Here is a 6,697-nt window from a genome sequence, read left to right on the forward strand (position 1 = left end):
ATGATTGCAGATTTGACTAGGTCACAGTGGTGGAGGTATGTGAAAAGTGATCAGATTTTGGATATGTATTTGAATTATATATATTATATATATATATAAAAGTAAGCTCCAGGTGCAACATGGGGCTTGAAGTCACGACCCCGAGATCAAGAGTTGCATGCTGTACTGACTGGAACCAGCCGGGCTCCCCAGAGTTTGGATATATTTTGATAGCATTTGCTGACGGACTAGATGTAGGATGTGAGAGAGACGACATAGATGATTTTTAACCCAAGAAAATAAGTGGATGGAATTGCCATTTACTGAAATGGGAAGACAGTAGGTTGGGAGATGGGGACAGAATGGGGGATGTACAGAGCCATAGAGATGAGAGTGGGTGAGATGAGGGGTGGTGACTAGAGAGTCTGGGGCTTCTTATGGGACCAACATAAATGGAGATAGATGTTCTAATGAAAGCAGTCCCTGATGGACTCAAGGTAGATTGTGATGATGAGGTTGTAGGGAGCATTGCATGTCTGAACTCTTGTAGATAAAGGTGAGGAAGTTTGGGGAGGCTTGAAATTTGCCCCACCCTGAGCCCCCTCTTGACTACTGTTGACAGTGGATGAAACCTCCAGGAGGGGTTAGTCCCAGTGTATGAGTTTGTTCTTGACTTCTGCCAGGGGCAGGGCCGTGTATGGGGTTCCCAGTGACCTCCTGTTGATACAGTTGAAGACTTTTGAGGTTAAGGTAAGTGTTAGAGCACAGGGCCCTGACCCCTGATGATGGGAGGCCAGGGGAAGGTCTGAGGAGCACTGGAGTTCTCTGGCTCCATCCTACCCTTCAGTCCTCTTGTAGGTGAGGATCAGAAGGAGACTAGCTAAATCAGTTATGGTACACACTTAAATGGAACGCTCTAAAGCCATCAGAAGCAATGAAGCATATCTATCTATGTGTCTCTCATGTCTGATCTGACATAGAAAAGTCTCCAAGACGAAGTGGCGGCGCCGGCCCCGGGAGTAGGAAGGAGCCAGGGAGGCAGCCGGAGGGGAGCAGGCGGGGCCGCGGCGCCCTGTTGTGGCCGCCACCTCCGACGTCCCCTTCAAATTCCTGGTGACTGGCAGTGCGGGAACTGGCAAATCATGTCTCCTTCGTCAGTTCATTGAGCATAAGTTCGATCAGGACTCCAAGCGCACAGTCGGCCAGGAGTTTGGATCCCGGGTGGTCGACGCGGGTGCGGAGCCTGTGAAGCTCCCGACGGCCAGGAGCCGTCTCGGGCAGCGACCCGGAGTTGCTGCCGAGGGCGGGCTGGAGCCCTGCATGTACGTCTCGCACAACTCGCTGGCCGCCTGGCCGACGCCCGCCCGCACGTTGGCTAGTCCCCACATCGTGGTCGCCTCTGTGGCTTCAGGAAAGAGCTGGACCCCGAGCGCGAGGTCGCTTTCGTGGAGGCCTCCCGCTTTGCCCGGGAGAAGGAGCTAATGTTCCCGGACACTAGCGTCCTCACGGGCGAGGACGTGCAAGAGGCTTTCCTGAAGTGTGCCCGCACCTTCCGGAACAAGATCCGTTCCGGCCAGCCGGACCCCCGAGGGGATGGGCTCAGGCCTTCAGTACCGGGGACGCTTCCCTCCGCCCAGCTGCCGCAGCCTCGGAGCGCCCGGGGCCGTGGCTCCCCTCAGCCCTGTGGCTGCTGAGACGTGCGGAGCCAGCTCCCCCGTTCTCCAGGACCAGCTGGAGACCTTCTGGCTGGGGCCCAGACCCAGGCCCTGGGAGGCCGAGCCCCCCACCTGTCCTGACCCCGGAGAAGCCACCCCACCACCTGTCCCCCTTCCCTGGCCTGGTAGGGCCTGGTTGAGGGGCGAGACTGAGCCACGGGGGAAGGGGGAATCCGTACCTGCTGTTGCTTCCAATGTCTTGGCTAACCCCTGTCCCCCCTGAACCCCTAACCATACTCGAAGAGTTCCCAAAGCCTGAGACCAGGGCATTTGGCCCCAGCTCCCTGCCATTGCGAGTACGTTAGTAACTAGCGATAGTTTTATGTGTATCCTTCCAGAAATTTTTTGGCGTATTTACATATACATGGTACATATGTGCTTTTAAAAAACATAGGTAGGATCATACAATGCATGCAATTTTGCTTTTGCTTTTTTCACTTTATGGGTGAAATATATCTTGGAGGGTTTGTTTGTTTTTTTTTTTTTTGTAAACAATGCTTTATGGGGGTAGGGTGGGGACTGGACAGACTGTGAACCAGATGCCAGGATCTTCAGTGAATGAGTAAAGGTGTTGAGGTATAACCAAATGGTATGAAACTTAGAGGAAGTATCGGGGTTTTTCACCTGAGAGTGAAGGAAGAATTATCTGGAAGTTGTAATGTGGCTGGAAGAGGATGCCCACCTCACGCCCTCACTCTGCAGTACATGCATGTGTTGGTATAAATCACTTTCACTTGAAAGGTCTGCAAAGGACGCTCCATCCTCACAGGAAAGCCATGAATATTCAGGGATGAGTTGGAGGATGGTAGGAGAGTTTGTTAATCATGGAATGGTGTTCTAGAAGCGATAGCAGAAGCACCTGGAAGTTAAGGTAGAAATGACAGGTCAGGTGGGGGAAGAAGAAGCACAGAGGAATATGGGGAAAACAATAACAATATGGTAATTTAATAGGGGCACGTGGCTGGCTTAGTTGGTAGAGCATGGGACTCTTGATCTCAGGGTTGTGAGTTCAAGAAACACATTGGGGGTAGAGCTTACTTAAAAAAAAAAAAAGCTAACAATGCTTTGCGTGGATTATCTCATTTAATCCTTATAGCAACCTCATAAAGTAGAGCCTTTATTGTATAGATGAGAAGACAGGCCCAGAATTCAAGTCACTTGCCCAAGGTCACATAGCAAATAAGTTGAACTGGGTGCTTACATACTGGGCAGTGACAGAGGAAAACAAGGATGTGAATGAGCATGGTGAGTTTGACTTATCACAAGTTTGGCAGGGTGGTTAGTCCTAACAGTCTTCTGATACACAGGAGGCTCTCAGCTCTCTCCAAATTCACCTGTATTTGGCACTGGAGGCAGGAGCTGCTGTTTTGTTGGTGTTCCTTATACGGCTCCGTATGGAAGGATTCAGGCATCGGCGGGGCCCAGTGCATTTTCTCACTTGTGCTCTGCAGAGTGATTGGTGGTGGGGGTAGTTGGTGTGATTCTTAGGTATGTCTTGCCCTTGTGGGGGGTAGAAAGCCGGGCTGCAGAGGGCTCTAAGGTGTAAGGCCGAGAGGCAGTTTGTGGGAGAAGTGACCTTAATGGAAGACATCAGGGGCTGTAGATTCTGAGAGATGTGAGGCCCAGCAGGGGTCTGGCAGTGGCCCAATACTTTCTTGCAGTGAAAGCAGTTCCTCCAATGTTCAAAGCTGTGGCCTAGCTCCTAAAGAAACCTCTCTTTACTGGGGGCTCAGGGGTTTTGGTGCCATGCTTATTGCTCAAGGAAGCTTATGAAGAAGAAAAGGCAGTCCTCCTGCAAATTTCCCTGGGCAGCATTTTAGAGCCTTGTGTCAAGATGACCCTAAAAAAACCTTTCAAAAGTTTAAGGAGGCAAATACAATTTGTGAACATTTAATGTTTAGTATAGCTAGGTTATTTATTTATTTTAGTAAAATGTATGATAGACTTGGGTTTTCTGTGTACAATGCTGCATATATGTTGAAGAACCTTGTAAATTGCACAGAACATTTATGCACAAATTACAGTACAGAGAGCATGTATGTCTAAAACATAAAGGCCCTTCATAACTACTAATTGCATGAATAAATGAAGTTCATTATTTTAATTTTTTAAAGATTTCATTTATTTATTTGAGAGAGAGAGAGATAGCCAGAGAGAGTACAAACAGGGGGGAGGGGAAGTGGGAGAGGGAGAAGCATGCTCCCTGCTGAGCAGGGAGCCCCACACTGGGCTGGATCCCAGGACCCTGGGATCACGATCCGAGCTGAAGGCAGATGCCCAACTGACTGAGCCACCCAGGCACCCCATTATTTTAATTTTTAAAAAGACTTATTTATTTATTTTAGAGAGAGAGAGAGCATGAGCGGGAGGGGCAGAGGGAGAGAGAATCTTCAAGCCGACTCGGCGCCCAACGCAGGGCTCAATCCCATGACTCCGAGATCATGACCTGAGAGGAAACCAAGAGTAGGATGCTTAACCAACTGCACCACCCAGGTGCCCCATTATTTAAATTTTTTTCATTATTTTAATTTTTGAAGAGGTTTAGGTTGGGGTGTTTCTTCTTTTATGATATATTGTTTGTTATAGCAATGATTTATTTGAGGATGAGTCCTTTGTCAGGAGCAAACCCCCAATTATAACCTTGGAAAAACAAAATCCACTTTATGATGATACCATTTACAACACAAAACCAGGAGCACGTTGCAGTGAAAATCAGGCCCTGCTTATGTATTTGTGTAGGTGGGTTATGAATGAAGGTATTCATGCACACATACAGAAGTAAATACCTCATTAATACTAATGACCTAACTTGGCATTTGTCATAATTCAGATTCAGTTTCTGTGATCATCTGAGTGTATGAAAGTGGATTAAAATATGTATGTACATGTTGCTATGTATCTATTCCCATGCATATACGATTTGTCATAATTTGGATAGAATATGCATGATTTTATTTTATTATTATTATTTTTAAAGAATTTATTTATTTATTTGACAGAGAGAGACACAGCGAGAGAGGGAACACAAGCAGGGGGAGTGGGAGAGAGAGAAACAGGCTTCCCGCTGAGCAGGGAGCACATGTGGGGCTCAGTCCCAGGAACCTGGGATCATGACCCGAGCCGAAGGCAGACGCTTAATGACTGAGCCACCCAGGCGCCCCGTGCATGATTTTATTTTTATTTTTTTTGTGTGTGTGTTCCAATAAAACTTTATTTGTAAAGAGAGGCAGATGTGGCCCACTGGTCCTAGTTTGCTGGCCTCTGCCCTACACAATATAAACACGTCATCTCCCCCACTTCTGATGTATCTTCTCCTTCTCCTTCTCTTTTTTTTTTATTCTTATGTTAATCCCCACCGTGCATGATTTTATAGAATTAAAAGTTAGCTATTATTTCTAGCACTGCCAATATTCAACTTTTTAATTATTACGTTTCTCAAACAATTTCAAGAAAGTAGAAAGTCCATCTAGGTGTTATTAATTCTGGGGTCTATCAGGTTAAATTTTATTCACTAGTGGAATATATAGTTACTACTATGCTGTTAACATGTACGGATTCAATGGGGTCTTTTTTCCATTCATCTCAAGCTACTTAATAACTGTTTATTGTTGTTATAATGTATTTATTGTTACATGGCAGGCTCCCAGGGTGATGTGCCAGATGAAGAAAGCTGTTTGGCAAGAAGCCTGACAGTGTAGCACCAACCACAGCTTGGGGTCTGGGCTTCAGTTTTGCATGTTCATAAACTCAATATTCTAAACGTCACAGAGTTGATTGATGCTGGGAATGCGGATTCATGCTAAGGACATTCACAAGAGACTGATGTATAAACCAGAATGACAATTCATTTACAAAGACAAACAATTGTTCATGAGGATTTGAATTGAAAATAGCAAATTTGGGGCACTTGGGTGGCTCAGCAGTTAAGCATCTGCCTTTGGCTCAGGTCATGATCTCAGGTTCCTGGGATCCAGCCCCCCCTTGGCTCCTGGCTCAGTGAGGAGCCTGCTTCTCCCTCTGCCCACCCCCCCCCCAGCTCATTCTCTCTCTCTCTCAAATAAGTAAATAGAATTTTAAAAAATGGCAAATTCTTGTCAGGGAGATCTTCATGGGAAACCAAAGTATAATCAGAAGATTGTCCCTACTACAGAATCAAGGCAAGGTGAGTTAGTTGTACAATTCAAATACATAATAGCGTTTGTTATGATTGCTCCAGACACCCATCTCCCCAATATAGAATATTTGCTCCCTGGAGAGAATGGTGTATTTGTTTTATAGGTGAGTGCTCATCCACTCCACTGCCTGGGTGGTGCCTGTTTGGTTAGGTTTTGTATTTTTCTATGGTTTCTTTGCTGATCAAAACTTTGGATTCGCTCTTTTTAAAATTACACTAGTAAAACGTGTTTCTTTAACTGTTATCTCTTCAGTCAGATTAGTCTTGTATAGCTTGCCTAGAGGCCATTCTATCGTCAGGGAAATTAGCTCCCTTGAGTTATAGCCCAACTTGTAGGTATGGTGAGGCAGGGGACAGCAACCTAGTGAATAATTCTATGGGAGCACCTCACTGTGGCTGGTGAATGTGGTTGTCAGATCAAAATACCGGATGCCCAAATACATTCAGATAACAAGGAAATTTTAAAGATATAAGTATGTCCCAAATATTGCATGAGGTATAGTCATACTAAAAATATATATATTCATTGTTTATCTGAAATTCAAAGTTAACTGGATATCCTGTATTTTTGCTTGCTAAACCTGGCAAGCCCAGGAATACATTAACAAGATGCCATGAGGCTTGCCTGGGTTCACGGTGGTCGGTAAGCACCGATCCACTCGGTTGTGTCAGGGAACAAAAATCGTTCCCATCAAAAACTTGCTCAGGTTAATAAGCAGGTAGCAACCAAACACGGAATACTCTTGACCCTTTGAGGAACCCGTAACTGACGCAACTGCCATAAATGCTGCCTTGATTGATTACCCCACCCCCTTCATTCTTCTCTTCC

The 6,697-nt window shown here is 46.0% G+C and overlaps 1 pseudogene; it reads left to right on the forward strand.

The window, feature by feature from the left end:
* On the forward strand, positions 1–2,007 carry LOC118010926 (annotated as a pseudogene).
* The last annotated feature ends 4,690 nt before the right edge of the window (positions 2,008–6,697 follow it).

Source organism: Mirounga leonina, unplaced genomic scaffold (assembly GCF_011800145.1).
Source record: "Mirounga leonina isolate KUSES-001 unplaced genomic scaffold, KU_Mleo_1.0 Mir_101664, whole genome shotgun sequence".
Taxonomy (NCBI): domain Eukaryota; kingdom Metazoa; phylum Chordata; class Mammalia; order Carnivora; family Phocidae; genus Mirounga; species Mirounga leonina.